This window comes from Lepidothrix coronata, unplaced genomic scaffold (assembly GCF_001604755.1).
Source record: "Lepidothrix coronata isolate B3197 unplaced genomic scaffold, Lepidothrix_coronata-1.0 Scaffold159, whole genome shotgun sequence".
Classification (NCBI taxonomy): domain Eukaryota; kingdom Metazoa; phylum Chordata; class Aves; order Passeriformes; family Pipridae; genus Lepidothrix; species Lepidothrix coronata.
The window spans coordinates 921,145-938,321 of NW_016690339.1; the positions used below are offsets into that span (position 1 = coordinate 921,145).

At 42.4% G+C, this 17,177-nt stretch overlaps 1 protein-coding gene across 1 annotated transcript in view; it reads left to right on the forward strand.

Moving 5' to 3' along the window:
- Positions 1-11,276: 11,276 nt before the first annotated feature.
- The window catches only part of SLC38A1 (solute carrier family 38 member 1), a 42,340-nt gene continuing 36,439 nt past the window's right edge, over positions 11,277-17,177 (forward strand). Inside the window, exon 1 of the mRNA XM_017829183.1 lies at positions 11,277-11,492. The gene's annotated coding sequence lies outside the window, so the exon portion shown is untranslated. The remainder of the gene's footprint in view (positions 11,493-17,177) is intronic.

Genomic DNA, 17,177 nt, shown 5'->3' on the forward strand with positions numbered 1-17,177 from the left:
GGCAGATGAACCTCAGGATTAAAGGGTGGGCTCAGTTCAGCGCACGCTGGGTCTCACCCAAAAAATCCACTGCGCAGGCTCGAAAGGGTTAATGACCTTTCCCAAATCTTCGCTCGTGAAGACTGGCCATACTAATTTGGCTTAGAGCAGCTTACCCCCACTTCTGCCAGTTTGCTTCTACATCTTGCCTGGAGAAGGCCATGTGTGCTCAATAGTTTGCTTTACTCAGCGTACAAACCTCAGCTTGCCAACAGGTGTTAGTGCACCTCATCTCCATGAATTGTGTCCTGTTTTGTTGCCATCTCTCATGATGTGCTAACACAGAATAATACAGATGCCTAGAAATCAAAGGGCAAGTTTTACTGCAGCAGCATGACAATGATAGAAACATTTCAAGAATTAGCATCACTAGCATAAGAGAAAATAAACACTTCCATAGTAAGAAATAAATTCTCAGAGAAAATTACAGACTTGTTAATGAATCAGGAGAGAATTCTGTATGACACAGTATTTTTAGACTGGATAAATGCAGGGGAGTGAGAGTCGTTTTTGTTAGTAGCTGGATATTTTCCAAGAGCAGTTCAACACTAGATTGAAAAGTTATTTTTAAAAGTTTTATTTCACTCTTCAAATGTGCAGTGTGAACTCCAAAATTCTGAGAGCATGCAAGCAAATTTCCAAATACTGAAACAGCCCCAGAGGGACCATCTAGATTTTGTATTTTATCACCAAGATCACGGAGAGTACAGGGTGTGCTTGCTGTCCCTGTGTCCATAGAGCATACTGGGATGAGGTTGGGATCAACATACTGGGCAATGCAGGTGAGCTGGCAGTGGGGTGTTTTAATTAGCAAAGTGTTCTGCCCTGAAGGTAGTAAAAAAAGAAAGTTTTGTCTGTCTTTAACTTATGACATTGGCACTCCACCTTTCCCATGATGTAATGTGATTTAATGTTATCTATGATGTAACTTAGCCTAAATAAAAGGAAACAAGGTAAGGAAAAAGACAGGGGAAATAACATAAATTTCAATCCAAAAATTTGCCAAGCATGAGATTAAAATGATGAGGAAAAACTGTCTCCATTTTTAGAAGTCCCAGCGCAGCACTGTTGTGTGCAAAAGGCCAGAAGAAGGTGGCCTTTGGTTATGTTACCATCCTCTTCACATTACACAGCTCATCAACTCTGTTGTTGCAACATTTTCAGGCAATTGATTACCTGGTTAGGAAGCACAACTTAATGAGTCATGAGCAGCAGTGTTTGTTGTGAGTGGCACGTGTTTGTTTAATCCACACGAGAAATTAAATGAAAAGCATCAGTAGCCATTTCAAACCAGCTGAACGTCAGAGAAAAGCAAATAGTTTTATATTTGTAATAGTACACACTGGCACTGAACCCTTCTCCTGCATGAAAACCAAAAGGCAAACAAGGACCCAGTGAATGTTTGTGCCCATAGAGGCTGCATGCATCGCTGGCAACAACTAGCCATGAAATTGAAAGCAAATATTTGCTCTGCTTAAAAAATGTTCAGACTGTAATAATTGTATAGTGCTGTAAGCTTCAAGAGCTTCTCGATCATTTATGGAGGCTGCCTCTCTGCTTGCTGAATATATACTGTACGTGGGGGGAGGTTCCCAGGAATTGGCTATCAGTCACTCCCCTGGTTAAATCCAGAACATGTTCAAACAGAATTATGCAAGTGAATCAAGTTTTGATATACCATATTTTTAATTTCCTGGTTCCCTGTAACACAGACTGCTGGGGTTTTTTGTGGCAGTGGGCATGCTCCAAAGTTTGATCCCTGTTTCATTTAAGGTCCTGATTTGGGTTTCTTAAAACCACAATCAAAATCTTGACATTTCCTATGCCAGGCATGCTCCAAGCATTACATGGCTTGGGGGAAGTTGAGAGGCTGGATTTCTTCTGTCTCAACCAAGAATAGAGGAGGGGAGTCTGTAGCTGAGCTCGGCTACTTTTTGCCTGCTGCCAATCTGCCACTTGACACCCAGATTTTCCCACCTCTCACCTCTTCAATAAACCGCAGACTTTAGTGCAAAACCCAAAAACTGCAAAACTCAAGGAAAATTGAAGAGTTCCACTTCCCTGGGATGCAGGAATAAATGCAGTTCTATAACCCAGAGATCTGTACAGCTCCTGTATGACTGTGGTCACTGCTGCAGGGAGTTGGAATGAGCTACCAGGCTCCCTCCAGCCTGGCATATAGAGCATCCTCTCTGAGACTTACCAGAGTTTTGCATGACCCCTCCTCTGTGTTATGAGGCAGCCCTCACCAGGTCTGACAATGCTGTGACCCTGCTCTGGTCCCAATCACCCCAATGCTGCCTCTGTCAGCTCACGTTGGCGTGCCCTTACTGAGGCTTCCTGGGTCCCAGGAAGGGTCCTGCTCTAGGGAATTGAAACAGCAGTGCAGTGGGGAGTCTTGAATACCCAGTCTGGGAAGGGAACATGAAGGTGTGGGAGAAAAAAAAAATCCCTTGTCCAGGAGTGGGAACTCAGGTACCAGACAAGTTCTTGTAGAAAACTGCTGTAGATTAAAAATACTAGTTCAGGATTCAGAGAAGCAAAGTTGCTTGTGCACCACCTGCCTGTTTCTGCTTGACCGTGGCCAGTCTGGGAACTGATCTGAGCTCAAGGCTTGGAATAGTGTTGTTCCTAACCTGGATGTGTGCCCCAGCCTGGCTTAAAGCAAATGAGATGTCTGTGCAACTACAGCCTACTAGGGAGGCATGCTCCTCCCCAGAATCCTCCTTCCCTCTAGACCCTTGTAATTCCAAGCAATTATTTACATCATTACATCCTGGAGTCACCATTACGGGCCAAATTTCAGAAAGCGCTTCAGCACAGAGTATGTTTTATGTATCTCTCTGCCTTCATTGACTTCAGGAAGCTTCCGGTCAGCCCTAATGCTGGCTGAGATTGCCAAAGAGGCAACTTCCCACAGTCCCCCTGCACGCACATGGAGAGGTGATGGACTCTGCAAAACCAGCACCACAACTCTTTCTTAAAACAGCAATATTAGATGACAATCTTTTAGAAAGGCATCCAGAATCTGAACCAGGTAGCATTTGCAATGAACATGAATATTTCAGAACACCTTTACAAAATGCAGTCACTCCTTACTTTTACATCTGCATTAGGCCATGAGTAATACTAAAAACACACTGGGCTACGTACACTAGTCCATAATAATATTTCCAATGCGACTTCAGTACCTGAGTGCACAAAATTCGCAGGATCAGGTTATGGTTTGCTGCCAAGGCAAGGCTTTAGAAAGACAGCATTTTCAAATGGACATTGTGGACTAAGCACACACTTAACAAACTGCAATCAAGTTCTTGCATGAAATAGAAGTTCTAAGCCTATTTGCAGGAATTTTTAAAAATTTATTTATTATTAGAGCTATAGTAGCATCAACTAATATATAATATACAATACATATCTGTAAATTTTAGCTATAAAGTATTAATACAAATTTCTATATCCTATATATTGTAAAATATCTTCTGCCTTCTAGTTATTCAGAGCTTTATACACCAGGTCTACTAGTAAAGCATGATCTTGTAAGAATTTTTTCTCCTATCACTTACCTCAGGATAAAGTCTTTTAAACCAACTTCTAGAATTTTACATGGGTCTTAGAAATTTTATTGCACTTTACCTCTGACACAGTCTTATTAAAATGTTACCTGTTTTCTTCATCTTCTGAGTAAGCAATGTGAAACATGGTAAAACAGGAGGGACCTCTAGATGAGTGAAAGCAGTGGGAATCAAAGCTACTGAATCCCTTCTCTGGTGTGAAAAGTCTCTGCTAATGTTTGACTTGCATATGTTCCAGCGATAATCATTATCTTGTTTGCTGTAAGAAGGTACATAATTAGTTATATGCATTGCTAAGTTAACAGCATCTTCTGCTAATGTGCTTGTCAGAAGAGGCTGTAGGACAAGGCAGGCAGTCTTCACTCAGATGTTCAACTTCTGGTGGCAGCAAGTGTCCCAGATAGGACACTGAGGGATGTAAGCCCAGATAGGAGAGGAATATAAGTCCACAGTGCTGAAACACATTTTAGGTTGGCAAATATATAGCTGCTGGAAGACAATAAAACAGATGTTGGTAAGAAGCAGGTTCAGTTTTCCATCTCCAAAGATGCCAGGAGCTGGCATGAAGGCAGACCTACCTCTACGGAAGTAAATACTGATACTTAAGGCAGACACCTGAAATATTTTCTATTGTAATATCATGCTCCTACAATTAATATGACCATACAGAATTGTACAAGGTGTAGGGATTTGTTCTGGGAAATAAAATTTGCAGGTGCTGTATCCAACTGGATGTATGAGCAGTCTCATTTTGTACCAAAAATCTATAGCACCAGAACCTGCATGGAAGACTCTTTCATCCAAAAGAAATGCAACAAAAGGTCTTTTGCTTATAGGATCCTTTCAAGGACATCAAAGGAAAGGGCATTTAATCTTGAACTAACTAGTCTTGCCCTAACATTTGACAGGAATCCTAAATAAATAATTATTCTCCTTTTTTTCCCAAGTTTTCAATCTGCAGTGGGGCTAATAACACTTGCCACTTGTAAGCAAAATACTGGGACATGCTGAAATGAAAAACACTGTGTAAGTTCAAAATACTTCCTGTAATCAATAATTCTACAATATGATAGACTCCTCACTTCAGTAAGTGCCCTTAAAAAAAAAAATTATGCACTCTAAAGATAATTTCCCAAACACTATCCCTGAAATCAGAGGATTCAGATATGGAGTACTTAACTAGATTGCAGGAATGCATGCCATTTCTAGTCCTGTAATTAGGCAACAGAGCAGATCTAATCACTTCATTAATGTAATGGCAGCTGTTATATGAAGCCCAAAACCAGAGAGAGAAATGGTTTACCGCACAGGTACCTCAGAATGTGTTTAAGCATGACTGCTAACAGAACTGCATACCTTGACATTTTTGTCTGCCATTTGCCTTTTTCCCTTATTTGCAGCTTGAGCTCAATAGCCTGTCAGTGATGTGCAACTGGTGTTGAGCAGCTCCATGCCGCACGGGAGACTCAGGGGAAGCAGGAACACCAGCAGGGCTTGAGACTTCCCTGTCTCGAGCGGATCAGGAAGTTTTGCTATATTTTGAACATGAAGTTCCATGTTATAAGTATAGTTTATCAGTTTAACATTCTTTCTACAGAACTTAACTCCTCCACAAACACATGGTTAAAGGTAACACATGGTTAAAGGCAAGCACATCTAATAACCACTGAACACACGTGCACAGAGCAGTGCCTTGACCTATAGCACTGTCACAATCTCTAGGGAAGGACTTGCAGGAATACACAACACCCAATGCCTTGTAAATTATGGATTAAATTTTGCTTTCACTTATTTAGTCTAGTTTTAATGAAAATGGAATTTGTTTGCATTTTAAAGAATTGCAAAAGCTAACGTAAACGCTAGGGGAAGTATGGGATGGGTACTGGGCATCACATGAGGCACCTTCTGGTTTTACCGCTGCATTAACAAAACCAGATTTTAAATAAACTGACTATTTCTGCTGGACTTCAGCCATACTTTCTGACATGCCCTCGGGTGTGTCAATAGCTTTATTTTGGTTTATTCTTTTAAAAAATATTAGCGATCAAAATGTTTTAAAGGACTTCATTTTAACCCAGTCCTCTACTCCCTGAGTATTAATTTCTCGTGTGTAAAGCTAAGATTTATTAATTGGTTGTTTACTGTGGTGATTTAAAGAGTTCATCATTTTTCCACCATCCTGAAAAGCTTGTCATCTTCTTAGATGGGAATTGTCAAAAAGAAGTCACTCCTTTTTTCCAAATTCACCCATTTAATGATTTTTTATGAGCCCATAACTTCTGCAAGATACATTATTGCTGGATTACACTAAGATCAGTACATACAACCTGGATACTAACAGGTCAGCATCTAATATCAGATATAGTCAGGGAAATGAGCACTGATTTCTAAAGATACTGAGTTCTCTTAACTCCTATAGATTTAAGCCACAGTGAGACATGCTCAGCCACTCTGAAAGCTTTAAATTAATATTATGGATTTAGATACATAATATTTGGCACTCAAACTCTGAATCAAGCTTTCTTCCTTTTTTTTTTTTATATATATGTATATCTATCTTTACTGGGCTCTGCACTAGCAGGCTGGTCCCAGATTAAATAAATTAACTTTAGTATAATTTAATACAATACATAACTAAGTATTCTTAGAATAATTTAATTCACAACAGTTATCAATTATTTCATGTTTCTAGACATATCCCATCCTCCATAGATATGCCTTTTTAGCTCGGACTAGGAGTTGCAATTTGCGTGGACAATTTCTGGCAATACGACATAACAGCTACTGTCCCTCAAAATGCTGGCAAGCCTTTGAAGTTACTCTATACAAATGGAATTGCAAAAAATATCCTTTTCTGGGGAAAAGGAGAGAGGATCTCATTTTTGTATAGAAATGCAACTCATCATCTTGGTCACCACAAAGTCTAAGTTTACTCATTTCAGGAAGATCAAAGTTTTATGGTCTACTCAGACCATATAACTTGGTCTATAGCACTGTAAATTGACATCAAAAAGCAACACCTTAAAAGCAAGCAGATAGAAGAGCATTTTGTTAAACCTACTTTTAAAGTGTGTTTGAATGACACTTTTACTACGGCTACAGGGACCTATCATATTGCAAATCTCTTTGGTTTAGTCACTGCTATTTCCTTAACGTCATGCAAGAAGTTTGAAACCTTTGTATCCCAATAAAACACTTGTTCTGACCAAAGAAAAGAGTTAGAGTAGATGATCAGGAGGTAAGAAGAAAAAGCACAACTACCTGGTTTGTTGCATGAATTCCTGAATCTAAAGAGGAAGAGCAGAGGACAACTCCTATTAAACCAGGATTACTCATCATAGTTGCATACCATACTTTGGTCAGAAAACTAACAAATGATAACATATCATGGTCACAGAGTCACTGCCATGCATGCAAGATTTTGGAGCCCTGGAAAACTGACTGTCTCAACACGCAGAGTTGGAGGCGGCTGAACACATGTTTAAACACAGTTGATGCTATCAATGTTCACTAAATCTGTGACAAGTGTGGGCAATTCTTTTCAGAGTATCGCGCAAGACCAGTCATGTACATATCGTACATTATGCATCGTAGTCAGTGATGTTCTCCCTTGCTCAGCTGCCAGGCAAAATATCCTCCTCTGTTAATGTCACAGATTCAACATCGGGACCCTGCTAGCAGCAGAAGGCTTTTAACATGGCCATAGATTTCCAAGAAACCTTTCTTTTTGTTTGCTAGCAAATCCTGGAATGGCAGACTACAGAAACCATAGATATTTTTTTGAATTATTACTTTATTTCAAAGAAGAAATTTGCACTGTGCAGTGCAATAGCTTGCTGTACCACCCAGAAAGATTACATCCACCTCAGCACACCCCATGGCATGTATGGGCTTGAGGAACTCCCAGCCCAGGTAGGTACCAGTACTTTGTTCATCCTTGCAGAATATCCCCAACACTTTTTGAGCCCATAGTCTCAGTGAAGCCTTGGTGGAAAAAGGCTCTCCCTGTCTAATTACTTCCATTAAGAGGACCGGTACTGCCACCTCCTGTGAGCACCCCATGGCTTAGATGCCGCCTTATCAAACCTGAGCTCACAGGCTCTGCAGCAAATGGACACAAATTCTTCTTTCCAAAAAACAAAACCAATTAAAAAAACCAGCCCCAAAATTCTATGTGCATTTTAGTTCAACTTGATTTAGATGTAGACTGAGGTGCAAAAATAGCTACTGCCTACACTCTGTGCTTCCTCATCACTCTTGACCATTCTTGAAAGGCAGTCAGAGACTTCAGAGATGTTCAAGGTCACTTTCTGGCAGCAAGCACCCTCACTGCAAAACACAGGATTTTTCTCCTTAAGGTGGCTTTTCACTTCTGGTCTGTTCTCTTTTATTCTCTCTTTCACACAAGCACTAGCATGTAAGTTCAAGCATGCCACTGACAGATGTACTAAGAGGTGAAAAGAACTGTAAGCACCTCCAGCTCCACCTGTCAGGCTTATCACATCAGCTGTGAATCCCCTACCCCTGGCACAGCCACCTCCAACCCCAGCAATTCCATTCCCCTGGGCTGTAGCCATATATTTGCCAGAGGGTAAAATAGTTGAAATGGGTAATCATACAAAATTAATGACGCTCTGTCATCAGCTTTGTGCCAGGTGCAAGAATTGTGCTTGGAATGTCTGGTAGGCTTTGCTGCAATTTGGAAGCAAAAGACAACAAAGAAGTCAGCCAAGTCCCACTTTCAATGAAATGCACCCCAAATCAAACAGCATTCTGAAACTGCATGGAGAAAATTGCTAAATGCTCACATGTGTGATAACATAGTAAACCAAATAAGTATTTGGTGTCTTTTGATTTTAGCTCATTTTTACTATGTAGTTATATTTTTTGTTGCATACTAGCAGTTTCCATTAGGCAGTAAAAGTTAGTCAATAAGTATAAATTTTTGAAGGACAGTTCAGAAGGGAATTTTCCAGACTCTGTAAGAACATTGCACTTCAGAGGGTAGTTCTGAAAATGAATATGGCTGTTGATTCATTTTAGGCTGGCAAAATATAGTCTAAAGAATATTTGGAAGCTGTAGGTCTGAACAAAACAGAGAAAGGCTCAGGGCTATTTCAGAGGAAAGAAATGAGGATCTATTTTGACTAGATAAAAGTGCATTAAAAGGCATTCAAGAAGAGAACTGCCAGTTCAAGATGGGCAAGAGAAAAAAAATTATGTGCCTCAAATATAAAGGTAAATTCCTGAATCTTTTTGGTATACCTGAAACCAGATATGGGAATGATTTAAGACTGAAAAGGATAAAGACCCAGAAGGAATGAATAAAGTCAGTAAGAAGCGAATGGTACAAAAATCTGTTGAAAAAAACTTACAAGAAACCATAAGAACTAGAAGATGCTTGCCACAAGGGTCAAGGTTTCACAGCATATCAAGGCAAACAGAACCAACAGTGATAAAAAAACAGAGAGATATTGAGAGGGAGAGTGGAGAAATTTGAAATACTAGAAGTGCAAAGTAAAATAGTTTCCATTTCTTAGAAGTGCTAAGAATTTTGTGGAGCTGTATTAAGGTATGTTAAAAAGATTTTTTTTCAAATTCTATAAAAAAATAAGTACCTTGATTTTAAGAATGTGCATGACAAGGTAAGAATCAAATAGCCTGCCTTTAAAGCTATAAAATGAAAGCTGGTAGCAGAACACATTAAATCAATGATCATTCACCTGATAGCCTGATAATGTTCTGTTTTGAAGAAACAAAGTTTAGTTTCCTCTTATTCTCTACAGCAACACTGCCTGACCACGTCCACTATATAACACACACTTTTATTCAGTAATCTGGGGGAGAGGTTGATTTTCAGTTCAAGATATATAATCTAATTGAGTCTAAATTGCAAATACCTTCTTATCTGCTTACAGGCATGATGCCTTGTATGTAGGGCTGGATGGGCAGTCAAGCCTCTGATTTGGAATCCAATTCCACGTCTTTTGTCAGTCTGAAATTTCTCTGGGATTGCATATGATTCTGGTGTGAGCCCCAAGAGGTTTATTCACATGAGGAAGTGTTGCAAGAGCAGCCCTTGGTTTAACGCCCTTGGGCAGCTAGCTTTTCCTTGGGCTTCACTCTCATTGCTGGGATGATATAGCTCTTGTCCTAGCAAGGTGCAGTGGGATGGGTGTTAATTACTCTTTGCACAGTGCTTCACATTCAAAGAACTCTGGGGTCCTCAGCACAGGAAAGACGCTGTTGGAGTGGGTCTAGAGGAGGGCCATCAGGTGGCTGGAGCACGTTTCTATGAGAAAAGGCTGCAAGAGTTGCTGTTGTTCAGCCTGGAGAAGAGAAGGGTCCAAGGAGACCTTTTAGGTCTTTCAGTACCTAAAGGGGGCCTATAAGAAAGATAGTGATAAAATTTTTAGCATGGCCTATTGCAATAGAACAAGGGGTGATGGTTCTAAACTGAGAGTCAATTTAGATCAGATATAAGGAAAAATATTTTTTCCCTTATTCTTACATTACAAAGGGGGTGGTGAAACACTGGAACAGGTTGCCCAGAGAGGTGGTGGATGCTCCACCCCTGAAAACATTCAAGGTCAGATTGTACAGGGTTCCGAGCAACCTGATCGAATTGAAGATGTCCCTGATGATTGCTCACTGTTCATTGAACTAGATGACCTTTAAAGGTCCTTCCAACACAAACTATTCTATGAACTGCCCTATTGAAAAAAAGATGTGGCAGAAGCGCCAAAATGGGAATGCAATTTGTATGTGCAAAGTCAGTGATTTGAAAACCACAGTTCTAAATGTGTGCCATCTGCCTTTTTGGCCTGACATTTAGAAGACCCCTTTTCAACATTTAGTGGAAATTCCAGAGCAAACACCTCAAGAAGCTTCTGGAAGAGTTACCACAAGAGCTTCCCAGCAGCCATTCTCCCCCACTGTGGGCAGCCAGGCAAACTGGCCCCAAAACCTACACCATCCAGCATCCTTTCACTCTTTGCCTTGTGACATCCCATGTGAGTCATGTGTTGTATGGAATGAAACAGGACAGCTGCAATGCCATCTTGCTTCAGGTTTGTTCTTAAGGAGTTTTTTCCAAGTCAAAAAGCTCACAATGCTTTCTAGAGATTAGTATGGAAATAACAAGCTACAGGAAATCACCTGTGCATCAAATCCCCCCTTGTATTTGCAAAAGGTGTCTTGCCCCAGCTGGAAATGCTCTGATCTCTCCAACGCATGGCAGCATTTTCAACATACACATTTTGCATGACGAAACAGGAAATCGGGTTACAAGATAATGCCAGATCTCCCGTAGCCATTTCACGCTACAAAAATCCGACCTGCCTGCCAGGAGGGGTTCTCTTGTGGGCTACCGTGGCGTGGAGAAAAATTATTGTCTGTTATTGTAAAAAGAGTAAAAAAATTTTTTTTTTTTTTAAAAGAAAGGTGCTGAACATCCATGGGGCCGGAGAGCTGCGGGTGTCGGAGAGCGCCGTGGGTCCCCTGCTCGGACCACGTGCGACCCTCTGCCCCGCGGGGACGGCACGGCCGGGGCTCCGCGTCCCGCAGCACCTGGTGACGCGGCCCCGGCCCCAGCCCCGGCCCCTGGCCCGGCGCGGCGGCGCGCCCGGCGCGCTCCCGCCAGCCCGCCCACCTCCACATGCACACACCCGCGGCGGGAGGAGGAGCGGCATCTTCCTCGCCGTCTTCGTTTCGCCAATTTAATTCCCCTTGCATCCTCGCCTCTTTTTCTTCCTCCTTTTTTTTTTTTTAATTTTAAATTTCTTGTTATCCCTGTAATTATTTGTCGCGGTGCTCCAGCCGGCTCCCGGCGGATAGGGTGGATCGCTTTTCGTGGGATCCCCGCAGCTCCTGGGGAAGGTAGGCAGCAGCTGATGCAATCGCGGGGATGGGGCCGCGGCTCCCCGCGCACCCTTTGTCTCCGCGCCGCGCGGGCCGGAGCCCTGAGCTCGCCGCGCTTTGTCCCCGCCGTCTGCGCATCCCTCTCCGCGCCCCCAAAACGTGCCTCCTCGCCCCCGAGTGCTGCGCATTCCAAACCCTAAAAATGCGCGCAGCGAGCCGGGGAGGGGCTGGGGGAGCCCGGCGGGGCGGGAGGGGACGGGGGGCCGGGGCTGGGGCCGGCCATGCGGCATATCCCCGCGGCTGGGGCGCGTTGCCGGGCCGGAGGCGGGGGGGCGGTGCTGCCCTAGCCGGCTGCTGAGGCGGGCATGGAAAAAAAAAAAAAAAAAAAAAAAAACCCAGCAGAAATAAAACAAAAACCTGGTAGTCGGCAACTACGAGCTTCCGCTTGCAGCGAAAAAAAAAAAAAGTAATAGTAATAATAAATGAGTTTGCCCCAGGTGACGGCCGGGCCGCGGGTGCCGCAGCCCCCGCACGGTGCGCGGCCGCGGTGTAGCCCTGCCCGGCTGTGGAACGTTCTTGCCTTTCCCTTAAACCCAGCGCTGCTATGGGGTCAGTGCAAGTTTTACGGTATTCGGAAAATGCGGGCGCGTACGCGTGTGCGTGGTGGCCCGTAAATACATAGTAACAGCTGAAGTAGTCCGTTTTAATGAGCAAAGGCGACAACGAAAAGGGGCCGGTGTGAATGCCCGGGTGTGCATTGGCTCAGAGGCGTGTACGTCCAGGTCGCTCTTGTGACAGGGAGCTTGTTCCATTGTTTTGCAGAGTTCGTAATGCAACCTGTAGCTAGGATGTGTCTATCTCCTTGTGAAAGAGGAGACGAGGAGGTGTGTAAACCCGTGCTTTGTTTATGTGACATTGGAAGGACTGAAATAAACCCCGGATCTGGCAACTGGTTTTATGGAAGTTGAAGCTATAGTATGCTTGTGCCACCAGCCGAACTCACTGCTTGTTCTTAGGCTATTCAGCGTCCCAGACTGCTGTGGGACATTTCTACCAACCTCTAGTTCAAATTATAGATAGGAACCTGTGCTTTTGTGGTGCTTCATTCACCTTCGGGTTTGTTTGGCTTTTACACGTGCTTGAAAGGCAAAAGCACATAGAAGAGCCATTGTTCTAAAAGTAAAGTGTTAGAAAAAGATACTTTTTAGTTGATAAAATACATTCTGGGAATAAAAATAAAAACCAAGAAAGTGACTTTCTGAGTCCAACATTCTTAGATCAGAAGTAAAAACAGCTACAGGGAGAGAAAGAAACAGCATCCTTCCATCTAACATTTACTTCATTTGCTACCAAAATATCAACTTTGTTTTAAAAGTTTCTAAAAGGAAATTCCATCTGTTGCTGAAGGATATAGATATCAATAACTGCCCTTTTCAGGTTAGGAGCCCCTGCCGAAATGGCATTGAAATCTGCTTGCAAAACCTGCCTGAAATCTAGGAACTGCCATATTGCTGGTAAGCAGAGGCCTTCTGCTGAGGCTTGATGGAAATTCACTGACTAAAATGGGATCTGCTTCACAGTCGTACTGAATGACTCCTATTTGACTTTGCCTTTTCGGAAGTTTTTTTTTTCTTTTTAAGAGGCACCATAGAGAGAGCACTTCTCTGAAGCACACTGCAGCATCCTCTGGCTTGTCACTTGAGGCTGTTTGTGCTGTAGTTGGACCAAGTGGGCTTTCTAGCCCAGGTGAGGACAGGAGACAGTTGTTGGCGGTGAGCGCCACACTCCACATACACCTGTGCAGAGGATTATCCTCTGAGTTGTTTGAAGCTTTTTGAAGACTGCTGTAAAACACAGAGGATCAACTGCCCTTCATGACCAAATCCCGCTTTTTACAAAGGTTTTAGAGGATGGAAGGCGAGGCAGGGCTCTCTCAGCCTTCCTGCTTGCAGGCTGCTTGTCCTGGGTCTCTGTCCTACGTTTTTTCTGTGTTTTTCTGGTTTGGGAGTTTGTTTTTTTTTTTAGCAGGGGAAGAGTGGTGACTGAGCAGAAATGGGACTTTCCTTCCCTCTGTGCTCTCCTCTGTCTTTTTATCAGCCTGATCATTTCTGTACGAATCCATGTAACATGTAGCATGACAATAACCACAGCTTTAAAAGTTTGTATTGTGAGGACAAATGAAATGTTGTGGGAATATTTAAATATTTTAAGCCTGAATTCAGTTTCCTTTCTGGTAGGTATTTACTACTGTGACCTTAATCCAATCCAGGAAGTTTGAGCGGCTGCTCTTGGGAAAAATGGCAGCTTTTTCATGTTTTGCAGTCAACTCTCATAATATTTGTCTAAGCTTATCAGATAAATATCACTCTGAGTCTCTTAGAGTCAAAACTGAGGTAGAGAAATTACTTGTAAACTGGGGCAGAAGGCGAGTTACATATGAACTTATACAAAGGGTTCTTCCTTCTGTAGTACAAAATTTATTGAAATAGGAATTTCAGAGCTGCTGTTTAACCCTTACAAATACATCTGGGTAGTCTGTTTTGTTGCAGTGCCCCATAAAGCCCCACTCATACAGCATTTCCACTTTCTATGGAAGACAAGAGTTTATTTGTGGCAGTGCGTTCTGGGATCTCTTTTCAAAACCGAGACTGTTGAGAGGATTTCACAGAGAAATATAATTAGGAAAAAATGTGACTATATTCCTCTGCCAAATGCCTTTCCTAAATTGACTGGGAAGGGCTCAAAACAAAAATGTACTTAAACCCATTTTCCTTTATGGTTCATCTTTAAGTGTTTTGCTTAAAGTAATGAATCACTGGGTGAATCAGACTGAGATTTTATGGTTTCTTATTTGCCTGCTTTTGATCAGCTGAGTAGCCTGTCGAGACTTAATTTGGGACTGTGTTCTCTTTCTTTATGGCAGCATGGAAGGGCAGTGTGGAGAGTGATGGGGCAAAGCAGGAACATTTTCCTGTTGCAGCGCAAGGTCATGCACTACCAAGAGAAAGGTCGACAATCCACATTTGTGCTCATCGCTTCTGAGTGATATATAGCATCCTTTTCTGAGCTTCCTTCCGCTTCCTTCCTAAGTCTTCTGTCACTCGTTTCCCCCCTCCCCATCTTGTCTTTTAACTGTTTCCATCCTGCGTGCTGTGGAAGCTGTGTGAGAGAGAAGAAGCCTGAAAATGAAAGGTGGTGGTTTACAGCCACCAAAGAAGCAGCTGCAGCAGCTCGAAGTCCTTCCGGCCGCTGCATGGCTTTCATCCTGGCACTGTGTCCGATGGGCAGGATGGCTGTGTGCTGGTACCACTGCTCCTATGGCTGCAGCCTGCTGCAGAGGGGCAGAGCTGAGGAGCTGGAGGCAATGACATTTCAAGCACTGCAGCTGTTTGCTCAGTGGATGTGAGTCAGTCTTTAATTTCCAAGCTCTTTTTATCTCAGTGGCTCTTCTCTAATCTCTCCATTTTGTCCTTCCTGTAGATGAGGAGTAAATCTGGAGCTTTATGTTCCTCATGTCAGGTGTCACTAATGTGGAACGAAAAGGAGATAGTTGCTTCCCCGCCTCCCAACGTGATACTGTTTCGTATAAAGCTTATTTTTGCTTTTTGTCGTTTAAGTGAATAGTCCGTGCACAGAGTTTCAGGCTCAGTGTTTCATTGTTTATATCCATGATATCTTACTGTCATATTGGTCTACTTTGAAAGAAGTTTCAAAAGTATGAGCAAAGACGTATCACATCTTGGGCTTTGCAGGACTAAAACCAGCTGGTGTGAAAATCAAGTGCTGGATTCTGATGACTTGTAACCAACCAAGAGGAGTTCTTGGCAAAACTCCCTTTGCGAAGGAAATTGAGTCGTGTTTCATCTTTTGAGTGAATTAGCTTGAATTTCGTAGTTAAAAGTGCTTAGTGTGTCTTGGATATTTACAAATCCAAAGACTGACTGTGGGAAGCACACAGTGAATGAAGCTCCCCCCTGGGTGTGCAAGGGCACATTACAAAAACCATATCCAGAGATGGGCTAGATGGTGTCCAACTCGACCAATTACCCAAATGCCTCTTGCATACTGGCTCAGCTTTTGGGCAGTCATGTGCTTTAAGGTGACACTTTTTGAATGATGTCATTTACGGGACATGAAAGAAAAAAAAGTCATGTGAATTAAGCCATCACCATTACCACCTAGAGTGTTGATGTTACTGTTAAAAACACAACTTCCAGCAAAGTGCCATACCTCTTCCAGGTATGGCTCAGAAACGATTCATGCTTGAACCAGCAGAAGAAATAAGGATATACCGTCTGTATAACATTTTTTTTCAAATACAAGGATTTTGATCCCATTACTGCTCTTGTGGAATTTAACAGTCCAGAAAACTGGAGTTGCAGGGATATTTTTTTTTTTATGTTTCAGAAGGCAACAGAGAAAATTACTACAGTTCTTGAAATGTGCTTTAAAGGCTTGTGAAGGTCTCAGTGTCCTTGAAACAAAAAACACTTTCATTTTATCTTCTTGTGTCATCACATAGTCCTCCTGAATTCTGTGACCAGTTGTAATCTTTCCCATATTCTGCAAGGAGCACACAACAAATAAATTATCCATAAAGGGTTTTACAAGACATATCATGGAACATTTAAAGAGAAAGCCAAGCTCCTAGGTCAGAGCACTGCTTTTTCTACTAAAGGAGGGGCTGGGTCAGCTACCAAGCAAACGCCCTTGAGGTTCCTTTTGAAGGGTCATTAACTCGTTCCTGGTTTTCTCTTAGGGTGATTCCTGCTTCAAGGAGCAGTGATTGCCCATCTGAGTATAGAAGTTTGAAATAAAAGCAAAATTCTAATTTCTTCTTCATGATTTACTTTGTGTGTGTCTGGAGAGAGAGGTTCTCTTTTTGGAAGGTTTAAGGATGGACAGAGTATTAGGCACAGTGACTGAAGTGATTGGGATTTCTGCAGTCACTCTTCACATGATTATTTACTGCCTTTCAATGTGAATTAGGAATAAAGCTCAGTTTAGGAACTCTTGCCAACACAGCATTTTTATTTGCATTTCTTTTATGACATTTCTTGAATGAAAAGGCTGTAAAAGTACAAATATTACCATGCTGCTTCCAATATAGCTCAGTATCAATATATAGTGAATTTTTGTTAGTTGAAGCAATTTGGGTTTTTCTTCCCACGGCATTAGTGGCACCTACACCTGAGGTGGCAACTTGCTTAGCTCAGCTATCCCAGCATTGAATCTCCCTTGGGGAGCAAAGCTATTGCAATTGTAGGGAACAGCTCAGTGAGACTTCAGACCACTCCTGTGGGTCAGGGTAAGTTGTCCTTCAGCAGTGCCAGGCTCCGCTGTAGAGGCCAAGTGACAAGCCTGGAGCGGACACTTGACTTGTAGGGAGTGAAGCTGGTTGATGTGAACGCTATCATTTGGAACTGTAGATTTTATTAAGGCTCTGTGGTTTGTCACATGGGTGAATTTGAAGTTTAAAATGGGGAGGAAAGTTATGTGACCACCTGTACTCCATTGACTGTGGAGGGTGCCCAGAGTGATTAGCAATGACAACGGGTTTTCTCTGTATATCTCTAAGATAACTGTATCTTTGCAAAAATTTTGTGACTTGCGTAGTGCTTTATTCCAGGTATCACATTTATCACCCTTTCTCTCTGAATCTTCAGGGGCTTCACAAACTGAATGTTATTGTTGCTATTATCA